Source organism: Halichoerus grypus, chromosome 7 (assembly GCF_964656455.1).
Source record: "Halichoerus grypus chromosome 7, mHalGry1.hap1.1, whole genome shotgun sequence".
Classification (NCBI taxonomy): domain Eukaryota; kingdom Metazoa; phylum Chordata; class Mammalia; order Carnivora; family Phocidae; genus Halichoerus; species Halichoerus grypus.
In genome coordinates this window covers 147,746,205-147,772,292 of record NC_135718.1, presented here as the reverse complement: position 1 = coordinate 147,772,292, position 26,088 = coordinate 147,746,205, and the positions used below count along the sequence as shown (strand labels likewise).

The window sequence follows — 26,088 nt, the reverse complement described above, 5'->3', positions numbered from 1 at the left end:
GATTTGTTGGAAAGAAATTCTATGAAAGGCTCAGCTTACTCTTTCCCTAGGGGCCATCTTTGGTGCTGTGAGGTCACCTTTGCCATTCTGTTACCAAAGTAGAAAAATTCAAGTGTCAAGGAGTCCTATCAACAGCACCAATGAAATGTGACCATTTAAAATAATGAAATAATGTCACTTAGTCTGATGATGGCCTTTACATCTACTCTCCCACCCCCACGCCCCCAAATAAAAAGTCATAAAAGCAGAAGTGATCTTTGCCTCAGTAAGTTAGATTGTTTGTGATATTTGGAATTGAACTAGACAAGAAATGAAGTATCAGGAACCGGTTCCTCCTTGCCTCTGGGCATCAGACATGCTGTATCCCATTTGGTCTTAACTTCTTCTCACATTTGCCCCTTCGGTTGGAAGGCAGGCATTATTCTGAAGCTTTGCATAGACATATGGGGTTCTGACCTTCCCTTGGTGGGGAGCAGGCCTGGGAAATCGGTGGGGGTGAATTCCCAGGGTACCCATTATCAGGAGGGCTGGGCCCTGAGCCTATCCTTTTCCCCATTCTGCCACAGACTGAGATGGAGCAAAGAAAGCCGGTGGCCCCTTGGGTAGCCGACAAGGGCAAGCAAGAATGCCCTTAAGGTTAGAAGTACTTGTTAACTGCTCTCGGGTGCACAGTTGAATGATAATAATGGTCCTGTCGGTAAAAACAGTAATACACAGAGTATTTCATACTCATCAAAGCATTTTCTACAGTGTGCCTCTTCTTGTTGTCGAATAGAAGGAATTACAGGATTGCGTTTGGCAGTGTTCAGTGGAAGGCCTTTAGTTGTTTTTCCCGTTTCGCCCCCTGTCTCTTCATTCTTTCCTTATCCCCAATGATCTCTCGGATAGTTACAGCTCACCATTCAGAGCTCCATGTTGGCAGCCTCGCCCGTCTGTCCAAAATAACGGGGAGCCAGGATGTTAGCGTAGAAGGCACCGTGGACTGGGCAGTTGAGTCATCAGAGTGCCCGAAGGCCACCCCCCAAACCTCTTGGATCGTATTTCAGACATGATTCCAGCTGTATGGTGGTCTGGTTTTCCAGCTTGGTCTGATCTTACCATACCTGCATGGTAATCGCTAATATTTACTGAGCATGGTTAGCAGCTGCTAACTGTAGATCTGAAACGGTTACAGATACTAACTCAGGTAATCCCCACCCCACCGGGAGCGAGGTAACATGTTTGTCCCCACTTTCCCTGCGAGGGCACAGCACAGAGGGGCTCGGAAACAAGGTTCCAAGGCCAAGAGTCAGGTCTGGCTTCCATGATCTGGTACCACAGCCATGCTCTTTACTATAACACGCCTCTGAAGAAGAGGAAACTCCAGGAGGCAGTGAAACTGTACGAAGGAGAGGAGAGAACTTACAGAGCCCAGCAGATGGAGTTTATGTACAATAGACCGGCTGACTCCCACCTAGCCGTGGGTCTGGGTGGTAATTGGCATTCATAATGATAAATGATTCGGGTCACGAAGAGGAAGCCAAATTATGTTCAGGATTATCCATCTACCTATCTATGTGGATATCTTTTGAAGAAGCTAGATGGAAATATACATGCTTTTAAATGATTGACATCCAGAACGATGAAAATACACACGGTTTTGGTAGCCCCCCAGAACGTGGACACGAAGCAGCCTTCCGGAGTGATTTATTTCTCGGTGTAATGCTTCCTCGCCTTGCTGCCTGCTCTGGGGTTCCAGAGTTGCGGCTCCCTGGGTGTCTCCCCCAGAATAGAGGTTGCGGGGGTCACGGGACCGCCTCTACCCCTTCTCGCTCCAGGAAAGATGACAGGGCTGGGCCCTGTGTTGCTCTGCTTCTGCCGTGGCAGGTAGAGGGCGTGCAGTGCGGTCAACATCAGTCCCTTCGCGAACCACCATGGAAATGGAAGGGGGGCGCTCGGGATTCGAGAGGAGAGAGGGGAGATCACTTCTTTGTCTGCAAGGGAAGTGCTGTGACTGTCCCTTCAGGTCTATGGGGGTGTCTGTTGGATGAGAAGGAAATTCTTCTCTTCTTGGCTTCTGCCTCCCTGAGCCCCTTTATTTTATTTTTGTTTTTTTCTTCTTCTCTGCCTTTGTAGAATCATATAAAATAAAAACGCCCAGCAGAAAGGGAGCTGTGATGCTGTCGTCCCTGGCGTTGATGTTATTTATTTTCCTCAGTTGCTGCTCTGGAAGCCCGGAGTTGACAGAGCGGTTTTGTAGAATAGAAACATTATAGACTGTTACTGTCAGAGTGTTAAATGTGATGGATAGAGAAATAGAGGCGAAGGAGGGGACTTAATACTGAGAGCCAGGGTGCTCATGGGAAAATAAACCATCCGCATATAAGAAATGAATGAGGTAATGTGGCGGGAGGTAATGGGCTTTCGCAACATGCCGGAACAGAGATGCTTATTACAGGGTGCGCTTAACCCTTGGCACGCCGGCTTCCCTTTGTGGGTTCCGGGGCCTCCTGCGGGTCCATCTGCGGGAGCACGTGGGTGGCTTTCCTTCAGGCGGGGGAGCCGGCGGGCTCGGAGCGGCGGAGACGAGCGTGTTCTTAATGACGCTGGGGGAGCCGCCTGCACATCACCGAGCCTCGGCAGCTCCCGGGGAGGGGGCGCGGCTGGGGATCCCCGTGGCCGTGCAAACGGGCCCTGATTGCCAGGGGAAAGGAGCCGGGGGCGGGGGGTGGGGGGGCTCTGCTGGTTTCTCCACCAGAGACCCACGGGGAAGGCGCACTTCCGTTACTTGGGAGAGAAGGAAATTCGTGGTACTTGGCTCCCTGGGTGACCCCCCGAAGATGCTCTGCTACTTTATGTAGCCAGCGCCTAGCCGGTTGTGCGTTGACCAGAAGGTGCTGGCTTTGCTGTAAGGTGGGGAGGAGAGGGGCAGAGAGGGTCATCTCTATCACTCCTTGTCAAGCATGGCGCCTGCTGGGAGGTGAGTGTGTCAGGTGGGGACCCTGCATCAGACCGGATGATGGGAGGGACCCCCCGCCAGGCAGCTGGAGGGAAGTGAACTGAAAGGTGTTCGGGTTCAGCGAGCAAGATGCTTTTCCTTTGCACTGGGTTCCTGTGACCTTTCCGACCCACTTTTGCGTCCTGATGGTGGCCAGCTTTGTGTCCTGTGTATGACGAGCATTTGGTCAATTATGAGGACTCAGTCGATAGGGCCCCCATCTACCTGCTGGGTGGCCCTGAGTGAGTCATGTAGTCTGTGGGTGTCAGTTTCCTCATCTATAACATGGATACATTTATTATCAGGAGTAAACATAATCACGCTTATGAAAGCGTTGGCAGGCTATAAGACATTGTGCAAATACCAGAGTATTACCATTATTTCTGTTGTTAGTAATGGAACAATAACCAGGCATTAAGTGATAAGGTGAAGAACTTCACCCAAGAAATAATGTTTTCAAGCCAGCAGCTGCACATGCTTTAACCCCAGGCAGTGCTGTTCTGGGCTGATGGTAAAGTGGTGGTCACATGGTCAAGGACACCACCCTGGTGGGATGTTTATATTGTTGGCACTGGGTCAGGGGGACCCAGGGGACCACTATCACCCTCGAGCTGGGGCATTCCTCCTCTCCTGTTCAAAGTTTTCACAGAACCACCAAATTTGGGAGTGAGAAGGACTCATAGGGAATGTCCGTCATTGGCCTTGATTTGGTTCGGAAAGCGCTTCCTGCTGGAGCACTGACCCCACCTCCCCGCAGCTGTTGGATTTTCCCCTGGAGCTCTCCCATCTAAGATGTTCTCAGCCCATCCTCATCCTCCGAGATCTAACTGCTGCCTATGAGACCCTGCCACTGAGGGCCCTGTCTTTACCGTGATGGTCCACATCCTGGGTTTTGTTTTTTTGTTTTTTGTTTGTTTGTTTGATTGATTGTCATGATTTCGAAGGTCCTTAGTATTTTCACAGGAGCAGAAGGACCGAGGTTCCTTCTAGAAGGACATAGGCTGGCATGGTCTGCCACAGTCTGGACTCTGCTCTGGGTCTCAGGCCGCCATAGGGCGACCACCGGCAAGGTGAGGGGCCAGTCTGACCTTCCTGTTTCCTTTTCTCTGGATCCTGTCCCCACTCCTGGGTCCAGACCTGCCAGGCAAGTGGGAAGCCCTGCTTTCCCCTGCCCCTCCTGGGATGCTTTCTCCTGTTTGTCCTCTGTGCATATCCGGTCTCTGTCTGTCCTTTGCACTTTGCTGCTTCGTACTTTTCTCAACAACCACAGCCTGTAGTGAATTTTCCTTTCTCCTGATTCCTCAGATTTGTACGACTCTGTGCAACAGGTAGCTCTTCACAGTTTTCTGGTGTTTCTCTGATTGTTTCACATGAGAGTATCTTGTCTTATGAAGGATAGTAAAAGTTTCCTGAGAAAAGGGCTATGTCCTGTATATATATATACATATATATATATATATATATATATATTTGTTTTCTTATAACTGGCATTACACTACCCTCTCCTCTATTGATTTGTCATGTATAGCTTTCTTCTGCCTATTTCCAGTCTCCCTCACCAGATTCCCAGTTCCTTCTAGAAAGAAGCATTATCTGAGGTATCTTTTGCTGTCCCAGATCACCCAGTATATAAGCTCTCTTGCTATTTCTTTAGCTTATTGGACAGTTTTTGACAGAAAAGTGCTCTTCCTGCCCTTGTCTACTTTATGTGCTCAGACACCCTTATATCCAGCCTCGAATGGAACCAGAATGGATGTTGGGTGGACGTGAAGAATAGTCCCAGCCGGTGACAGGATCTTGTCTCTCGGTAAATAATACAGTCGTGCGTTAGGGTTAAGAGTAGCTCTGAGGATGAAATGCGCTGGTGCATCTGAAGGGTTTAGACCCGAACCTGACACCTGGCAGACTCCAGAACTTGTGAGTTACAGCAGTCGTGGCGTCAGTGGTGATCGTGATCCTTGAAAAGCAGAAATAGTAGCAATAATGCCCGATGCCCGCCGGTCTGCCTTTTGTGCTCCATTTATATTTTGAGGGAGTTCCACCTGTAATCCTATTTGGATAGAGTCTATAAGCTGAGGACTACCACCACCAGACCCTCTCAGTGTGAGTCTGCCTTGGGCAGGTGGGATCCTTCTGCCTCTTGCTTGTTCTAAAGGCTGGAGCCTGTCATGGTATCTTCCTGAGTGTCTCTGTAGTCCCAGATACTCTCTTCACATATGTCCCTCTAAAAGCCAGCTCCATTTGGCTTCATGAGGGAGGCTACATTTTCAGACCCAGCGAGGTACAAACCCCTGGTTTGGTTTGAAGTGTACAAGAACGACAGTGATGAAGCAAGAGGGGAGATCCAACTCTGGGCCTTTCCGGGAGACTGGCTCTCTGCATCCAGACCCCACTAGGATGCATAAAATGGGAGGGTATGGAGGGAGAGCAGAGTTCAGGGGAAAGGCAGAACGAGGTAAAACTTCCAGGGCAGTTCTTTTCCCTTGTTGATCACCTATTTTGCTCAATCCCTTTCTTTTCTGTCTCAAAAGGCACAGTTCATGGTGCCATCAGTTTCACCCCCTGGTCCCTCAGAAGGGGGTGTACTGAGGCCCTTCGTATTGGAGAAAGGGAACGCGATTTGGGTGGGAACTGCGAGACCAGTCAGCTTCTAGAATAATCTGGGCTACTTATAAAATGCAGAGTCCCAGGCCCTGCGTCCACAGGTTTGCTGTCTGGCCTCAGAATCTGCATTTCATAAATGCCTCCCATGAAGTAGATGGCTGCCGTGCATACCTTACTCCTTGGGAAATACCTCTACCTCCACCCGTCTCCCATTCCACCGTGGTGGTGGCTTGCTTCCTGGCCTTGAAGCTGACGGTCCACTGCCCTGTGAGAGCATTTTCAATGCAGCCTCGGCACTCACTTCACCAGCACATATAAAAGATGAGAACAACACGGAGAAGATTAGCATGGGTCCTGCCCAAGGATGGCGTGCACATGTGTAAGGCATTTCATCTTGTTTCACTGAGCTCTGCATGTGTGGTATATGCCCCCACATTTAAAAAGAGCATCTCTTGTCCTTTTATGAATGCCCCTATGACATACGACCCCAACCCAAGAACTTTTGACCTACATCAAGAACCTATTTTGGGGACACCTGGGTGGCTCAGTCGGTTAAGCGTCTACCTTCAGCTCAGGTCATGATCATCAGGGTCCTGGGATCGAGCCCCACATCAGGATCCTTGGTCCACGTGGAGACTGCTTCTCCCTCTCCCTCTGCTGTGCTCTCTCTCTGTGTGTCAAGTAAATAAACCTTAAAAAAAAGAACCTATTTTGAAGAGACTGAAGAACTGGTATTATGGATCCAGAATTTTCCTATAGACAACTGTTGTTGAAGGGTTATTAAGACACATGTACCTACACCTTTGTTAAAAAGTCTAGTTTGTAGCAGTTCCAGGGAGGGGCGGTCGGAGGGAGCACGGTGCTCCTCGTTCCTCCTGGTGCCTCCTGGTAGTCTGAGGTGGCTACTGTCCTGATACTTTTAGCGTCTATTTATTGGACACGGGTCAGAATGTCTGAGGTTTGAACTGGGCCAGGGGAGCCCATGCTAATGTTGCCTGAACATTCATGGAGATGGGGATCATGAGGGGAAAGTAAGAGGATGTCCTGGACTCACATTCACTGACATGAACGTGCTCCCAAGCTCCAGGTTTTCCAAGATCACGGAGATGTGACTGTATTTACTCCATGTCACGTGCACTGCCTCCTTCTGGTAGAGTTGCTGATGCCTTTGGGCGTTTACCCGTCCACACCAGAACTTCCATATTGGAGTGCCCTCTTCACTCAGAGTTGGCTGAGTTGTATTTGAGAGTGAGCGTGTGCACTCACGTGGGTATATATTGCGTGTGTGTATGTGAATATGTGTACACCTGTGTTCAAGTGACAGGCCATCCTCATGGTCTCTTGGAGGGACTTCGTCTACGCCAGAGTGCAGAGGTAATTAGCTTACTGCCTCATTTCCACTGATGTCCAACCATATAATGTCTGCTGATGTTTGAAAAACGTGGTGTTTGCAAAGATCCTTGTTCCTCTCTGACCTTTCGCACTGTGTGATTGTAAATGTGGGAAGGCAGGGAACTTCAGGGTGATGGTGTAGAGGTGTGACAGAGAGATGTCTCTAGGGCAGCTGGATTGTGCATGTGGTGGATTCCTTGGTGTAGGTTTGTATCATTGGAGTTGAGTTGTAATGGTGGGACTGAGGGAGGGAGAGAGAAGGACACACACAGACATCTGGGCACACACATAGACAGACATCCAGATACAGACAGACAGACAGACAGAGAGACACCTAGACAAACACACACACAGACACACAAATACAGACACACACACAGACACAGAGACACCCACAGACAGACAGACTCACATACACACAGAACTACAGAAACACACATAGACACACACACGTTCAGATACAAACACATGGACAAACAGACACACACATACATAGACGCACAGACACACACAGACACACAGACACACACACACACACACACACACACACACACACACACACAGGGTCTTTGCTGATTATCACGAGCCTAAACTCATTCCAGCAGAGATGACCTGTTAGCCAGGAGCCCAGGCCTACAGGTGACAAGTTGGGCATCTCTCTGGCTGGTCACAGCAGCTTCTGCTGGCTGCACTTGGCTTCCTGTCTGAACCGAGAAGCACAGATGCTCTCAGATCCAAGACAGTTCGGGAAGGAAAAGGGATGGTTCGTCCTCTGACCTTTCCTAAACCTCTTCTCCACACAGATCCAACAGTACCCATGAGGACCCAACCACCTTGTTACGGTGGGCTCTGGCATTCAGAGCAACTTCCCTACAAATCTCTTTTTATTGGCATTTCCTCCAATTTAACCATCCCTGAATTGCATTTGAATCAGTTGAGAGAAAGAGAAGGGGAGGAGGCTCCCCCCCTTGCTCTTGGAAAAAGCAGCTCACAACCAGCTTTATTTGGTAAAACGCTGCAATAGATGCTTGTCAGAAATAATTTATTCCTGTTAGCTGTAATCTGAAGGAAAACAGATACAAGTCCTATAGTTAAAAAAAAAAAGTAAAGTAGTCTTGCTTTCGCTGACAGTACAAAGGTGTCATATACAAGAAGGATTGACACAGACCAAGGGGTCTTGTGGGAAATATGATAATAACTATAAAGAAGACAGATTATTCCCCAGTTGCCAACATTCAAACCTTTTTACAGTCAGTTCAAACATATAAAACTTTATTGCTCTAGCAGAAAGGGGAACAATTTCTGGTTGCACAGCTTTCCCAGGGCTGGGTTTATACTGTCTGTGTTATTGGTCTATAGCGGCATTTTAAAGTTTATTGAACAAGACTTTTACAATTGAAGGAAGTATATAAAACTGTAAATTTATTAGATTTTTCAGGATAAGTGCCCTTTCTAGTTGTGCTCAAGAATTCGGAGCTACGAGAAACTGCTAGTTACAAGACTTATTAATATTAAAGACTGAGAGTACGCACATTTTATACCTTAACCGATCTCAAAAATAATGTTATTATATTACTGGGATTCAGAGCTTAGAAGCTACAGAATTGGATGGATACACACATGTAGGACTCCAAGTACCAGACGTGTTTATTTTTCGCTGGCTAAAAAGTTAGCTTTTGTTATATCTTACTTTATTTGATTTTAACACAGTTGGTCAGAATACTCCTCTGTTCACTGAAGGATGTCTCGGGTTTTTTTTTTGTCAGATCCTTGCTGATTTCCCAGCATTTCTCGGTGGAGGGCTATAACATGAGTACAGGTGGTGGGTTTTCAGAGCGTATTTTAGGTGAAGTCATATATCGTGGCGTCCCCCCAAAGCAGCTATACATTCAAGTAATCAACGCGCTACTAAAAAGAGTTCCCTTTTATGTTTTTCAGCTTCTCATTTTTCATTTCTTTCCTTTTAGGGACATGACTTAAGGAATTTTGCAGTGTTTGTGATAATCTGTATCATGGTTTCTGACTCTCTGCACCCTAGACTTTTTAGGCTGGAAAAGTCTTTGTTGAGGGGGCTGTGCTGTGTGCTGTAAGGTGTTCAGCTGCATCTCTGTTCCTTACCATGGTAGCCGGCATCCCCGTTATTCCATGGGGACAACCAAAAATGTCTCCAGATGCTGCCAGATGCCCCCCGGGGGCATAATTATCCCTTGTTAAGAAGCACTCATTTATACAATATTATCATATGTCTTTGAAAAAATTTTTTACTGTAAAACAGTAAATGATGTGGGTTGTATCTAGTAATTAAAAAAACTATAGTTACCGGATATGGTAAAGGATGGGCTTATTTAGGGCGCCTGAGTGGCTCAGTCATTAAGCGTCTGCCTTCGGCTCAGGTCATGATCCCAGGGTCCTGGGATCGAGCCCCGCATTGGGCTCCCTGCTCAGTGGGGAGTCTGCTTCTCCCTCTCCCACTCCCCCTGCTTGTGTTCCCTCTCTCGCTGTGTCTCTCTCTGTCAAATAAATAAATTCTTAAAAAAAAAAAAGGATAGGCTTATTTACTTTCAGAAATATCTAACTATGGACTTCTCTTAAATAGTGTGTTACCCAAAGATTATAACATAACTCAGTCTTTAAAATATGACATATAATTTCTCAGGACCACATTGCCGTATAACAGGAAATGTCCTGTTTGCTTGCCTAAGTCCGAGGGCATGTGTTTACAGGTATGTCCATCTCTGAGTCTGGAGTGCATATTCTTTCTGTATTGTCTTATGATTCACCACTTATATATGTTAGCCTCTTTGATTTTGAATATGCATATGCAGAACCATATGTATATATACATAGACATGTTCGTATTATGTGCCCTCACAGCAAAGGTTTTCAGAAGTACAGAGACACTTTGATTATAATTTTCTCACTTGACATGTTTAATTTTGAGGTTCCATCAACTTGCCTTTAATTTTCAATTTGTGTTTGAGAATTTTTTTTAACCTCTTCAGAAGGTTTTATTAGTGGATACATTAAAAACATTCAAAGAAGTTGTTTATAGCACCTGTTCACCTTCCTGCCACCTAATGTTGTGTAAGTACCTACCCGCGAATGGCACTTTGATCTGGGATTTTGTGTTAATTTGCCTAATGGCTATAGCATTTACAGAATAATTAAGACAATATGTTTTCAAAAGAGAGTACATTTTAACAGGCCTTTGGTTTTTTATCGCTCGCATTTTGGAATTCTACGTTTGCTTTTTTCCCCCTTCTTTTTAAAACTGTTAGACACTTGGGACTTAGTGAGGGGTACCTGGAAAAGTCTTGCTTCTGATATTATTTTGGGGAGCCACTGATCTTTTCTGTCGCTGTGGCCTTGGGTGGTTGGTGATGTTCGCCATGAGGCAATGTGTCTTTTCTCCTCCTCTTGCCATCTCTCTAAGTCATTGGGCCCTTATGGGTGCATCAGAGATTTTCTTTTGTGAAGATGTGTGACATCCCTAAGAAGTATGGGATAACTCACTGAGTCACTAAATGTTGTTCTGATACGCTGGATATGAACTATATGATTGGAAAGCAGATCATACAATTGGAACACTGGTGGGTCTTGGTAAGACACCTCTGGTGATCTCTCAGCAAGTCAAAGGATGTCTTCACCATCACCCCTCTAGTTACGTTTGGTTTCCTTAAATCTTAATACACCTTGCTTGAGTTTTTAAACTACTAATACCCATACCCGTGTGGTACCCATTGTGAATGACACTGTGGAGTCACACATGAGTAATGTGCCTGTCTTTGAACTTGGCCATCAGAGAAGGTGCTTGGCCCCTATTTGGTGGGCTCCCATCCCTACAAATGATCGCATCCACACTTCGTGGAGTTAAATCGTGCATACAATCTCTGATGTAAGTCGTAATGAGAGCCTGAAGATGTAGACACACTGAGTCAGGTGTACACAACCCCCCCCCAACAAAGCACTCCTGGTGAAGAGGGGAGTCTTCATCAGGTCCCGCTAACCTCTGGATTCCTAAGTCCTGTTTCCAGGTACCACGGGGGAGGCGGCAGATTGCAATCTTAGAAAAACTCTAACCAGGTGAAAGAAGCCGCTAAAGGAGACAGGAACCCCAGGCACAGTTAAGCTCCCAGGTAGAGTTCGGTCCCGTGCTTGTTCCGAGTTACTGGACGTCCTCGGCCAGGTCGCCACCTGCAGCGGGGGGTCGCCAGGGGCTGTGGACTCTTCAAGGCTGAGAGGGAAGGAGCAGGAACAACATGAAACAGCAAATGTCAGGGAAGTGGTAAGCCCTGAATCTTTTATGAGACCTTGGGTATTCTGATCACAGCTCTGCTGACACTGAGATTGGAATACAGATTACAGGAGGGAGCGGCTGTGACATGAAGCCCAGGCTTAAATCTTCCCAGGGTTTTAACGTGCCTCACCAAATGAATATTTTGTTATTTTATTTGGCACTGTCCCCCCGCAGGAGGCCAGGAGAGAGAGTGCTGACTGAGCCGGGGGCAGGGCGGGTCCCGAGATGCAAGAGATGAGAACCACACTGTGGCTAATGAGACTCACACTCTTGTGCAGGTGTGTACGGATGTGCGAGTGTGTGTGGGAGAGGGAGAATGAGTGTGTGAGACAGTGTGAGTGTGTGGGAGAGACTGTGAGGATACAAGTGGGCGTAATAGTGTATGAGTGTGTGTGTGTGAGACTGAATGTGTGGGAATGTGTGTGTGAGACTGTGTGTGAAACAGTGTGGGAATGTGAGTGTGTATGTAATAGTGGTATGTTTGAGAGAGAATGAGTGTGTGCAGCAGAGTGTGTATGTGAGAGATTGTAAAAGAATAAGCATGTGTGTGAGAGCATGAGTGTGTGACGGTGTGAAAGTGTGTGTGAGTGTGGGGGGAATGTGTGTATGTGAGAGATAGTGTGTGAGAGATGGTGTGAGCATGTGAGAGAATGACTGAGACTGTGTGTGTGAGAGAATGAGTGTGTGTGATAGTGTGAATGTGAGAGTGTGGGGGGAATGTGAGTGTGTGTTAGAGACAGAGTGTGTGTGAGAGACTCTGGCCATGTGTGAGCGAGTGTGTGTGAGAGTGTGGGGAGTGCGAGCACGTGTGTGTGAGACAGTGTGAGCATGAGTGTGAGAGTGTGCGCACGTGCGCGTGCACGAGGGCACAGATCCCCTGTAATCCTGTCTCATGTGAGGCCTGGATGCTAAAACCACCAGAGCTGTTTATGCATTCACTCGGCTTCCCAGTGAGGAGAAGGAAAGAAAAGAGCAAGACCCCCGTGCTGAAATGAATTTTATGCCTAAGCGCCTGTCTTAGGAATGCAAATGGTTTAAGAGTCTCCAAACTAAGACGCCTTTTTGGGAAAATGGAGAAAACCCGTAAGAACTTTGGGGCCTCGAGGGACCGTAGGACATGCGAACAAGAGAATGTGCTGCTCCCAGAGGGGAGGCCAGGCTCCTGCTGAACGCGCGTCATGGGCAGAGGGAGCTTGTCTGGGTGTTAGGCCTGCAGGTGGTTTAACTGCCAGCAGAGCTCCCAGTAAGGACTGCGGGTGCAGCGTGCGCTTTGCGTGCACCGTCCTGATGGGAGGCCCTCATTGAAGGCCGGAGCACTGGCAGAGCCCCAGAGAACTGCAGGCGCCGGCGGGGGGGGCAGTGCGCATGGAGCGAGGTCCGCCGAGTGCGAGACTTTGAATTGCTTTGCCGGAGCACGACTTGGCAGCAGATTCGATCGTCTGGATTTCGCTTTTCCACACGGGTCCACATCTGGTAGGTCATGCTGTCTCCTCGCCAACCTGCGAGTCAGTCAGGCGAGGCAGGGTGACCCCAGCCAAGCACCGGCCACAGAAGCAGGGCAGGCTGATGACGCAGTGGCCTTTGGAGCTCGGGCACAGCAGGGACTGGAACCGGGGTTCCTGGCTGTAGCCCTGTCTTTGGTCATCGTGGGTTGACCACCAGAGTAGCTCTGGAAGGGGCAGTATGGGTGCATGTGGGGGGAGAGTCATCCATAAAGAAGAACTGTTTATCAGGCTCTGGTCTAAGTGCTTTTAACATATGTAATCATAGCAAATAATGGCACAGCTACCTTATCCTCATTTTAGAGATGGAGAAACTGAGGCTAATTTGAAGATTGATTAATTGATCGATCGATTGATTTTAGACAGAGTGAGAGAGCAGGGGGGAGGGGCAGAGGGAGAAGGGAAATCTCCAGCGGACTCCCCACTCGGCGTGGAGCCTGACACGGGTCTCCATCTCACGACCCCGAGGTCATGACCTGAGCCGAAATCAAGAGTCGGATGCTCAGCTGACTGAGCCTAACGCCCCTGGAGCCAGCTTTTGAATCAAGGCTGTCTCCAAAGAACTTGGCCTTGAACACCCACCGATGCCAGGTCCCGTCCTAGGTGCTGGGGGTACAGACTGGAGGAAGACAGGACCCTGGTCCTTCGGGGGCTCCCAGTCACGGGGACACCCGAGCACATTGACAACAGCAGTGGTGCCGTCGATGGCCTGTGAAGGCTGGACCCGCCGCGGTGGCAGCCATTCAGCAGAGACAGGATGGCTGCATCTCACCCAACTTTTTGTGGTTCCCTTTGTGAAAATCTACTACCCTGAAGGCTCCATCTGCCCCCATTGTTGACACGGAGAGAGCTAGCCTTCTTTCTACGAAAATGGAAGCTTTGTAGGGGAAGGGGGGGGTTGTGGACAAAATGGCAAGCAGACCCACCAGAGAAATAGGCCCAGCTGCTTGTTGCAGGAAATCCTCTAGTCTCGTTAGCCCCAAATTGTAGCAGAACAAAGCTGGGTCCATTGAAACAGAAAGAATAAGTAAACAAAAATAGAAAAGGGGGAAAAAAACCCACTTTAAGTTGAATAAACTACCGCTGAGCCAGCTCATGAGTTCAGAGGGGGATTCTCATGTTTCCAGGGCATTTTCAGATTCTGATGGTAATGAGGGGAAGACCGTTGTGACCTTGAAACTTGGTCTGGGGGCACGGAGCTGACGACCACCAAGACGTCGCACACGGACCACCCACTGCAGGTGCTTGCATGGATCTGCTGGTCGGTCTCTTGGGGGTACTGCAAGGCAACCTACTAAGCCCTAGTTTGGAGGGTGAGTGGAAGGGTGAGAGCAGGTGTTGAAAAGCCATGAAAAAAAGAATTAAAACAAAAGTGTGCCTCAGGCTCATTTCAGCTGGCTGCAGGACTTCTCTCTCTTTCTCTCTTCCTCTCTCTCTGAATTTGATATTATTACAGGAACATTATCACGGACTCAATTTTCACTTGATAGTGAAACACCAGTCAGTCCTGGGGGTGGGCTTCTCGTGAGCCCCCATAAATCCACGGAGGAGTGTGCGGGGCAGGTGCTACTCTCAGACCCCAGACAACACCAGGAAAGGGTGTACCCTGGCTGTGAGCAGGTCTCCACAGTGCCGGCCAGGGAGCCGGTCACCTGGGTGTGAATCAGCCTCGTTTTGAGGATTCAGTCAGCAGGTGTCTGTAGGATGCTCTGGCTAGTGCCTGGCGTGTTCACCAGCACCCCATAAATATCGGCTGTTGCTCTGTTTCTTCCTGGGCAAAGCCACGCCATTCTCTCTCTGCAAAATGAGAAACTGACGTCAAGAAAAGAGAGGCACCGCTGTGGGTAGGAAAGAACTTCTTTGGGGTTTCCTTAACTTTTTTCCTTTTTCTCATTTCAGTTCTCTGCTTTCCTCCTCATTAGAAGGCCAGCAGAAGTTGAGTCGAACCTGGGGACTTCTCCAGGGCTGTTGAACTGATGGAGTGTGGGCACTGGTGGTGTGACTTGCCATGGTGACAGGGGAGACACGTGTGCGGGGGATAAGGACGAAAGTGGGAGAAGGGAAGAAAAGGAAAGCCAGGTTGAAGATAGTCAGTTTCTTCCAGTGAACGGGAGAGTGGACAGTGACGGCTGAGTCCATGGTGGGGGCGCCGGTGCTTCTCCTCGGAACTGCACCTGCTGTTCTGGCCCCATCTGGCCCGCCAGGTGGGAGCCCGCGGGCCACAGCGGTGATGGCGGCAGGCCGGTCTGCTGCCGGCTGCAGGGAAGCGTGCTCGCCTTGCACCGTCTTGCCCTGGGCCCTTCCTCCCTGCTCCTCAGCCCCTTTCCTTCCACTCGCTTCTGTGGACACAGGAGGGGAAATTGCAAATTGCATCAGCTCCTGAAAGGACAGGGTGGCTGTGGGCCATGTGCCAACGGCGGTGACCCAGGGCTGCGCTGTCAGCCCCTGAGACGTCTGCTGACCTGGAGGCAGAGGGATGAACACTTTCAGCAGAACTTTGACCGGCGCGATTTTCTTTGTGTTCTGCCGCCTCCCTCCCCTGCGACGCGCCAGAGAGTTGACTTTCTGTGACAAGCCTGAGAAACAAGTCTGGCACAAGAGAGCATGGGGAGAAACCCGGTTTGGGAAATGGCTTTCAGGACACAAAATCCCCACAAGCACAGGCTTGTCCCCCATGAGCGTTCTCATGCTTGATGTAGATGTTTGTCTGTGAAAAGGTGAGGGACACAATGTAAAGGCCCCGTTGTAAATGTCCAGCCGGTGTGTGCTGCAGGTCTGATCCCTGCTGGACCCTGTGCTCACTGGGGGGGGGGGGGGGGGGGGCGGGGGGGGGGCTTGTCTCCGAACACCCTTGGCCATGGGGATGAGATCCGGGTGCGGTGAGCAGATAGGTTCCTAAAATGGAACGGGGGGCTGAAGAGCAGAGATAGCTGTATTGGTTTCCCTGTTCCTCTTTGCTGTTTTTCTTTTTCTTTCTTTTCTTTTCTTTTCCATGAGAGCATCAGAAAGGTCCCATCTGCCTTTTAGGGGAGGGTCCTGCTTGGTGACTGGTAGCATCTGGGGTAGGGTCCAGTTCATTATGCCACCCAGAATATCAAAGCGGTTTAGGCGTTGGAGACCAGGGAAGGAGGAAGGGATTTGGGGGAAAAAAAAATGCACACGCGTGCACGCACCCCCCAACCCTGCTGCCAATCGGGGTGCTGTCTGCCTGCCGTCTGCAGGCCGCTGCTACCCACTCGTTACAATTAAAATGAAGTGTCCGTCAGCGGCTGTCTTCTCTGTGTGGCCCATATGTTTCTGAGCTGATACTGTCCGGATTATTCTGTTCGGGAAAACGATAACGGCTGTTTATAACCTTGGCAAAGACTGAGGCCTAATCAGGCTGGAGCACATTTTCACCAACTGGCTGATAACAGGCTGTTAGCAGCCTTATCGCTGGGGAGAGATAGGCCAAAATAAGCAGATCTGTGAGCACAGGAGCCCAATCGAGTGGTACACACTCTGGCCCCGGCTTTATTTTTAGATTCCCTTTTCCCGGTTGATATCAGAAGGCGCAGAGGAAGGAGGCGGGGTGGGTAGTAATGCGTGCCCCCGTGGGGTGTTAATCAACATGAGAGGCAGAGGGTCAGCCTGGCTTCCAGTGCTCCGGGCTCCCTTCAAATGAGGGAAAACACGTGCAGGTCTTAGGAGACAAAGAAAGGGAAGGGATTCTGTTTCCTGGCCTGGTGTGTGGGCCCCGATGCCTGCTTGGCTCAGCATCTTCCCGCTGTTGGAGTCTCCATCCGGCCCGGCAGGCATAGGTCCTGGGCGCTTGCCACGTTCTCTCCTGCTGTAGGGACTGACTTTTGCTTTCTGTCTTAATCCACTTTGCCTGGGCATCTTCATCTTCATGGCATCACTCCAGAATGACATTCCCTGCCCAATTCATCCTCCTCACACAGGCTTAGAGACCACACGGTGGGCTGGGGCACGGGGAACACAGGCAGGCCCCCAAGTGCGGAGAGAGGACATTGAGTGAGGAAGGATGTAACCTGAGGCCCCATGACATCTTGGCTTGATAACTGGTCCTCGGTCCCCAGGGGGGAACTGTGAAGTTTTCGGAGAGGTCCAGGTTCCTGCCTCGTGGTGTAGCCTTCAAGGAGAGGCCCCTTTGAACTTGTCCCTGTACAGGGATAGATAGAAGCCAAATCAGGTAGCTTTTGCTTCTAGACCCAGTCTCCGAAACAAGTTACATCTGGGCCTTGAAATGTGTGTGGTGCTAGAACAGTTATGTTTTTATATATTTATCATATATAAAAAGATATATGTGAGGTCGTCAAGCATGTGATGGGAAGCTGGGACAGACGTCATAAAGAGAAGGGAAGTTTGAAGGTATTGTTTGCCCTGGACGATGGCAGTCTGGTATTTTCTCTGTTTGTTCTGCAGAAACCTTGCTATCCTAAAGAGCAGTAGGCATTTTGCTCTCTACTCTGCTTCCGTCTGTCTGTCTGTCTCCGTCTCTCTTCTCCCCTTTCTTCCTGTCCTCTCCCTGCTCTCTCTGCAGCTGCCCGATTCCCGACTCACTTTTGTCTGCCTGAGACTGAGTGAGTAGAGTAGAGTCAGGTGGCGGGAAAGAGGGGCAAGGGGGGAACCCGTGCATGGGGGAGGGAGGCGTGTTCAGGGGCACACAGATTGAAGTAAGCACAGAAGGCAGCAGAGAGCATTATTACCATTATCATGCAAATCTATTTACAAGGCTCCCTTTATTCATTAATCTCTGAATAGCAGGACCCGTTCATACAGCCTGAAATGGGAACCACCTGTGCCTCTACAACCAAAAAAATACGGGTGTTAAGGACAAATGATATGTGGGGGCAGGAAGGGAAAAATTAAATATAAACAAATCCAATCCTTCTGTCATTTAGATCTCCATATATATGGTTTACAGCTCACGTGGTGCAAAATGGCCAGCTGATTGGCAATTTGGGGGACGTCCCCCAAGTTGAGAGAAAAATCTCTGGGGAGGGTTGGAAATGTCATGAAATTATTCAACAGTCTGTTTTTAAAAATCCAAACAGAGGTTTTTCTACACCAATTCTTATTCTCCTTTTTGGAGGTTAGTACCCATAAATGGAATATAAATGATTTGGGTTAATGTTTCAGGGTCCCTGGTGAGTTCAGTATAAAGGAATCTTTTACATTATCATCACCGAATTCATAGTAGTATAATCTAAAAATCTAAATCTGGAAGAGACCTTACATATGATCCAGTTCAATCCTCTCACTGTCTATTAAACCTTTAATTAAGAGTTCTTTACACGTAGTCCACATCCCCATTTGTCACATCGCAATAGACTGGTTACATTATCTTTGGAGCAGTGATTCTTACAGGGAGCAACATAGCTCTTGCAAACACTTATTACCCTGTGTTATAGGCAATTAGCAGGGGCTGCAGGGAGGTGTAGGGAAGGGCTGCAGCTTTCTTTGCCACTATTGCTAAGATGGCAGAATACCAGCTAGAAAGTCCACAGAAGAGAATCCCACTTAGGGCTAAGCGTCTTCTAAGAAAAAATACAAGAGTGCCCATGGAATGGAATGGCTTCCATATTCCTTTCGGTAGGACTTTAAGTGAGCAGAGTAACAGTTCTCACTAAAATCTGTCAAGAGATTGAATCCTTTAGTTCTAACCACCAAACATTATTGGTCACAAGTATTAGAGTCATAGAATCTTAGAGCTGGAGGGACCCACTGTAAAGAACCACCTCCTTGTGTAGATGACGAAATTGAAGCCCCAGAGAGGGGACTGGACCTGTCCCCTGAGTCTGAACATTGGGGGGGGGTGGCACTCCAACTAGGGATGAGGAGGAGATCCTACCTTCTAGTTCTGCGCTTTTTCATCTTTATGATGACTTTATAGGATGATTTAGTTGTGGGATGAAGAATTTAAAACAAATCCCTTGACTGTCCATGCCACTGTGTACTCATCTATAAAATGAGGATCGTTAATTCCCCAATTGATTTTTAAGTTCCTCAAGAGCTGGGACTGTGCTCTCCCATCTCTACCTTTCCCAAGGCGCCCACCTCCGCACGTGGACCTGCTCAATAGATGTTGACTACAGAACATTTGAATGAGTGAATATCACTTTTAATTGGACTTCTTGAGTGATGACTCTTTCATTAAATGATTTTTCTAAGTTGGGCGCACATTCCCAGCCATTCACTTCTTAAATCTCTTTCAGGAGAAACAGTGAAAAATGGTGATGAGGTCTTCGGCGGTTCTGACGGAAGACCTCTCAGGACCTCAGCGGCCTGATTATAATCAGGGAATCTTGTTGTTGTTTGTTTGCCTTGTGGTTGGTTGTTCATGAAGCCCATGCTCCTGAGGGTTAGTTGACTTTGAGGTTCTCAGTAGCCAGGGTCCCGCACCTTCTTAGTTGTCCAAGAATCCTCTTTCAATTTTTCCCGGTGGTGGAAGGGACCTTCTTTAACTTGCTTCCTGCTGTTTCCTAGTGTCTAAATAACACCTGGATCCAAGTAGGTACTTGGTACATGGATGAGTTAAATGTAGGTAGGTCTGCTTTGGCTTCCCAAGCCCACGCCTTGGAAGCAAGAAGCTGGATTGCAAGTCTGTGAATTATCTGAGTTGATTCCTCTGACTCAGAAATCCTGGCCAGGATACACTTTTCCCCTCAAAGCATACATTCTGTCAGTCGGTTAAAAACCTTTATCTTTGGACCTTACCTCCCACCGCCAGGGCCCTTTGTATCCCAGGCTTCTCTCCTCCTCACCCTGAGAGGACTATGCACAAAGGCTGATGGTCCACCTGGGCTTCCCAAGGCAGCCGTTCAGAGGGTCAGAATGCAAGGCAGAGGGGTTATTTGGGGGGTGGGGGTGGGGGGTGGGTGATAACAAAATCGCAGTTCTTTCGAAATGAACTTGCTTTTCTGAGGCACGTGACTGGCATATTTGGGTCATTAAATATAAAGACATTCTGCTTCTGAATTACGCCAACAAGATGTTTCAGATCAGATGAAGATGGTGTGTGTGGTGACCGCCAAGGAGCGTGCTTTTCTGCGCGGGCCTCTGAACACACCCGTCGCTGGTCTGTGCCAGGCAGCGGTGCCCGGCCCGAGTGGCGGCATCATCCATCCCGGCATCTTAGAACCTTCCTTAACCATTCAGTCCCTTAAGACGCCTGTGAGTTACATAAATAATAAGATCCTTACCCCCTTGAACGGAATAGGAAGACTAAATTTTGAAAAATTAGGCAATTTGGCCCAAGGCAGGATGTGCAGAGGAAGCGTGACCCGGTGAACCCACCCTAAGGGCCGGTGGCAAGAATTTTTCCTGTAAACACGTTTATCATGGTGGGTCGCCGTGTGGCTTCGCGAGGGGCTTTCAGGCAGTCTTCAGACTGACATTCAGCACCTGGTACGTGCCTGCTACTGAGATACAAACGGTTAAAGAGGAAAAGTAAAAAAAAAAGACAAAACAGACACAATTCCTTTCTTCTAAGACCTAAAGACACTGTCGGCGTGACAGCTCTGTGTGGAACAGAGTTGAAATATGAAATGTTATGATGCAGATGATACTGGGTTTTGGAGGTGGAGAATGGTTAAGTTGCAGGGTGGTGGTGGTGGGGAAGGGAGCTGGGGCTCTGACTGAAAAATGGGTAGGATGGAAGTCAGCGGAAGGTGGAGGAATGGGCCTTGCATTTGAGACTAACCAAATAAATAAAGGCAGAAAGATGGGAAAGAGGGTGACCGTTTTGTAGCAACTCTTGCTATATCTCAGTTGCCCTTCTGGTAAAAACTAAAGGACATGGTACTGGTTAGGGGTGTGCCACCGTGGGAAGGACAGCTGAGGGTGATGGACGTGTTCGTAGCTGCCAGGGGACGATGCTCTAGATCTGACCTGCACAGGCATGGCTTTGGCTCTAGGTTTCTTGAGAGCCTCTGTTTAAGACCAGGGCATGGGATGTGTTTCTTCGAAGACTTTTATCCACCTGGTTTGTGGTGCATTCAGAACCAGACTTGGGGCAGAGGAAGGCCCTTCATGGCCACAGGATGAATCCAGACCAGCGAATGCAGCCATATTGAGAAGGAATCCTTGGGTGTCCCCGTGGCACCTCCCTTCCAAGACTGAGCTCTGTCAGGCAGGTGTTCAAATAAATAATGCATCTAAAAACACTTCCAGCAGCAGCTGGGACTGTCTTCGTAGCTCAGGATAGTGGGAGTACATCATCCCAGCTACTTGGGCAGGTGTGTGTTGGCTCCAGAAAGTTAGAACAAACGCTCTCTAGACATATCCCCTGCATGGACTAGGGCCCCATTTCTGACGGAGAAACAAAATGAAGCATTTATTTCATCGAGCCCTGCCTGGAAACAGGTGTGCCTTGGCTGAGCCCATCAGCTCAAAAACAAACAAAATTAATAGGCTTCCACTAGGGGGAGACTGTGGTTTCAGAGCACTAAGTTGGAATTAATAATACCTGCTCCTATCCAGTTCTTGTCCATCACTAACAGTACCTAGTATAACCTTAGGAGAAGATTAATCTCCATTAAGAATCAGAATGTAGATGACTTAACTTATTAGCAATCTATTTAGCACTTATTATGTGTCAGACACCGTATGTGTTGTTTTATTTAATCCTCAAAAAAATACCAAGATAGGTAACAGTATCCCCCTTCCCCAAATAGTTCTGAATGGTTCATAATAGTTAAAAACTTTGCCCAAGGATGCATAATACTTAAGTCATGGAGTTAAATCTGATTCCTGAGCTATGATACTTTAATAAAAATGTGAATTTGCCATTAATAGCATGTTTTACCTTTTTTTTTTTTTTTTTTGTACTTTAAACTTAGAGATTAGAAAAATATCTTGTGGGGCGCCTGGGTGGCTCGGTCGGTTAAGCGTCTGCCTTCGGCTCAGGTCATGATCCCAGGGTTCTGGGATCGAGTCCCGCATCAGGCTCCTTGCTCAGCAGGGAGTCTGCTTCCCTCTCTCCTGCTCCCCCTGCTTGTGCTCTCTCTTTCTCTGTCAAATAAATAAATAAAATCTTAAAAAAAAAAAAAAGAAAAATATCTTGTGTTGGCCTTGAGCCTGTTCGAGGTAATTTTGGAGAATCTAGATTGTTTTCTGCAAAAGGATGTCACCCCTAACCCCCATAAAGACAGCTGTGCTTGGGGTGAAAATCAGCTGCTGCCCATTGAAGCTCCCAGTTGGATCCCATTCGGGAACTCTGAGAGGTCAAGATGTGGTGACCTTCATCATTTTGGATGCTGCTTCTGTAGGACTAACTCTGGTATGTGTGGGTCTAAGAGGAATATTTGACAACCAGTAGTAGTTAGGATTTGGGCGACAAATGTGGTCTTGAAAATGATTGTGTAGGTTCTAGTTGTCATCACATGATGAGTGTCCATGTAACATTGACTTAGGACCACTCGAGCAGCCAAACCTTGCATCGCTCAGGCATCGGGGATGAGCTAAGCCCACCTCTGCTACTCTGTGGAATCAAAGCTGAAGACAGGGGTTACCTGGCTGGCGCTTGCCGGAGACCCCGCCATGCTTTTGACTTCTCTGATCATCTGGACTTTATAGAAAGAGGGTGGAGATAGCCACACGCTCTTCTCTTTGTGGCAGGGACTTGTTTGCAGAGAGCAGTCTGTTTCAGAATTTCAGAGGTTGAAGTGTAAAAATGTCAATTGCAAGGGAGACAGAGGTTAGGTCTTTTTGAAACCGAGCCTGTAGTCCTGTGTTCCCAGTCTCTGTGGTCAACCCCCACTCCCTTGGCGTGGACTCGCACTTGGATTTACTGAAAGAGGAGGGGCTGACCCTCAGGAACTGGCTGAATGACAACCTTTTGGTTGATAACGAAAATGTTTCAGAATTCTACTCAGCCTTGCTCCCGGCCAGTGACCCCGTCAGATCTGATAAACCGAACGAGCTGGGGGCTACCACGAGCTGCAAAGGAGACCCGCACAGGCATGCTGGTGTGTGAGAGGCAAAAACAGGCAGGGTGGTGCCCCCCTGAGCAAGCGACACCACGCTGAGCCGTTTTTCTCTGCCCTCCCTCTCATGCAGGTTTAAATCGGAGGTGGGGTTAGGGGAAATTCTTCCGTCTGGGAGAGGGAAGGTTGGGAAGCTAGGTTTGATGTCTGCACTAAAATGTCACATATGTAGCCCTGATTTCAGAGGCGATGCGATTCCGTGATGAACATTCGACCGGAACCTGGACGTCTGGGAGTGCTAGCCGTTTTCACTTGGCCTGAGTATCTGCAAGCTTTAGGCTGTTCATTGGAGTTGTAAATAGAGTATTTACAGGAAAACCAGGGAGTAGCTGTATGGTGTGTATTAGAATTACCCGGAGACCTTGTGAAAATTGTACATGTCCTGGATCAGAGTCTCAGGATGTGGGGAGGCCCAGACCTGTGCATTCGTGAAATGCACAAACGATGCCCAGGTGATTCGGTGCCGTGTCTCACGGAACGGAGGTCCGGTGCTTTATAGTAACATTGTTCTTGTCCTGTCCAGTGAGCATGCCAGTGGTGGCCCGCTCTTTCTGTCTTCGCATCTGGAAGTGTTTTGGCTCCTGAAAGTACATAGGGGTATGCATGTGTCCAGCTGTGTGTGTGCGTGTGCGTGTGTACGCATGTGTTTGTTTTCTGAAGCACACGGTCGGCTGCTGGCCCTGTGACATGTGATCAGAGTGACTCTCCCCAGTTCACCCTGCCCGCAAACACAGCCAACATCCTCAAGGTAAAGCTCTGAAATCCCACGCTGACCTTTTCGTGAAGCATTATAATCAAGTTGAACATTTCCAGTTGTACCACAAATGCTTGCCCCATGGGAAAACACTTCCCTACATTTTATGACAGTTGATTCTGATTTTGAGGAACTAATTTGTATTGAATGCAAAATGTCCAGCCTCCCATGGAAACCGGAAAGTCCCCATGTCCAAACAGGTCCAACGCTGTGTTTTTATTATAAAGGCAGGGCAAACAATGAAAGATTGTGTTTTCTGTTTCAGAAAATCCTTCCTTCATTGTTCTGCATATTTTAATTTTCTTTTCTTTTTTTTTTTTTAACAGTCCTGTGGGTCCAGCACCAGCAGGCAATTTTTAGATATCTGGGCTCATGGGAAACTTTAGCCTGTCTGGATTCTCAGCTCCTAGATGGCAGAAACCACTGGATCTTTTACTGTGTGTTCAGGCTCCTGTTGTGCCAAGGATCCCTATGTGAACGTGCTGACCCCTCTGAGAGACTCCTGTACTCTGTACTGAAAGTCACCATTTCACTCCCCGCAGGATAGTTCTGGCCACAAAGGCAGCTGAGCCCTGGGGCCTTCTAACTTCCTTTGGAGGAAGTCACAGAAATGAAAGCTACTCCTTCTCAGGCTAACATCTGCTGACACAAACAGGAGCCCCTCAAGGATGCCTCCTGCCAGTGCCCAAACCGGGGGCTCACATGGAGAAATATCACTGAAGCTTGAGCTCCCCCCGCCCCCAGACCCAGCTAGTTGTCTTCCTCAGCGGGAAGCACGAGGGGTATTGGGGCTGGTGTGTGGTGAGACCCCTGTTACGGTAACAGAGATGCCCAGTGGAATATTGCTCATTTGGCTTGGCGATCTCTGGTCCAGGGAAGGTGCTGCCCCTCCAGGGGAGCCGCGGTGGGCTTAGGGCTTCTCTGGCATCCTTTCTGAGGGATATTCAACAGAGGTCGTACCTGTGTTGTAACAAAAGATGAATTTTAGGGGAATCCTCCTGGGCAGGGGGAGGGGGTCTCTTCTTCCAAAAGAAGGTCAGGCTATCTTAGGAAGCCATCATCTTCTACTTCCCTGGACCAGTGAGGAGATGGCCAAGCGAACTAGGGCAGCTGTGGGTGTCTGGAAAGGCTTCTTCCAATCCCAGGAGTCTGCAAGCGTTCTCAGGTGCATGGCAGACTGTCTATACCTATTTCTGGAATTTGCCTCTTGGCATTGTCATGCAGCGGGCTTTTTCTGGTCGTGCTTTGTGGTAGAAAGGTCAGCTGGGCACCGGGGAATATGGGACTCACTGTTCTTCTCCCCCTCGGGCCCTGGAGCAGGCATTTGACTGGGATAACTATGAACTGGGGAGCGAGAGGGTCTTTAAGACTTTCTCCCTCATTCTCAGTGTGGCCAGAATTCTCTTTAGGGCACTGCTCCAAGTGTGTGACTCCCATCTGTAAAATTGGGTGGCAGTGTTTGGTGGTGGTGGTTTTTTTTTTTTTTTTGCTTTGTACAGGATTGGGAGAGAATGGAGGTAGAAGCATAATGACTTAAAAGCCAAAACAATTGAATTCTTTGAGCTACGGCGCTCTTAGGAGAGCACGGTTGTTTCCCGTTGTGGAATACCTTCCAACACATTTATCTGGGTTCCCTCACTTTTCCATTTGCTGTCATTGGCATGAAAGAGCAATTTACTAAAGGTTCGCGAATGTTCCCCAGGTATGAAGGCGGAGCGTTTTACAGTTGACCCTTGAGCTACATAGGGATTAGGGGCACTAGCCCCCTGCACAGTTGAAAATCCACGTAGAAGTTTCAACTCCCCCAAAACATAATAGCCTACTGACCCGAAACATTACTGATAATATCAGTAGTCGATGAACACATACTTTGTGTGTTGTATGCATTGTACGCTGTATTCTTACCATTAAATGAATTGAAGCATTATTCAGAAAATCATAAAGAGGAAAAAAATGTAAAAAAACCTGTGTGTAACGGACCTGTGCAGTTCAAACCTGTGTTGCTCACGGGTCAGCTGTGTTTAATTTCTCATTAGTAGCTCACCTGTGGTTCTCCCTTCTCTACCTGGCTGCTGTAGGGACATGGCTAGCCCCACCCAGGGATTAGCCAGGGTGCATATGTTCACTTAGAATGTTTTATTTATTTGTTCATATATCCGTTCATTTAATGAGACTTTATGGAACATATTTTTGTGACAGGCTATATATTTTTTTAAGATTTTATTTATTTGGGAGAGAGAGCATGAGCGGGGTGAACGGCAGAGGGAGAAGCAGGCTCCCCGCTGAGCAGGGAGCCCGATGTGGGGCTCGATCTGGGGACTCCGGGATTGTGACTTGAGCCGAAGGCAGACGCTTAAATGACCGAGCCACCCAGGCGCCCCATGACAGGCTATATTCTAGGCACTAGGGATACAATATGAATGGAACAGACAAAACCCTTGTCCTCATGGAGCTTCCATGATAGTGAAGGAAATAGACAATACGGTACGATGTGGTATCAGGTGGTATACTATCCTATAAAGTACTAATGTCTTAAGCCCAGTTTTACATTTTACCCCTGGACTGACCCTCAG

General features: G+C 48.3%; 1 protein-coding gene and 1 non-coding gene across 3 annotated transcripts in view; both read left to right on the top strand.

Moving 5' to 3' along the window:
* PBX1 (PBX homeobox 1) overlaps positions 1-26,088 on the top strand; it is a 282,249-nt gene that overhangs the window by 127,913 nt on the left and 128,248 nt on the right. The window lies entirely within an intron of this gene.
* Positions 5,875-5,980, top strand: LOC118518775 (U6 spliceosomal RNA). The gene has a single exon (XR_004908876.1). It is a non-coding gene; the product is annotated as a U6 spliceosomal RNA (small nuclear RNA).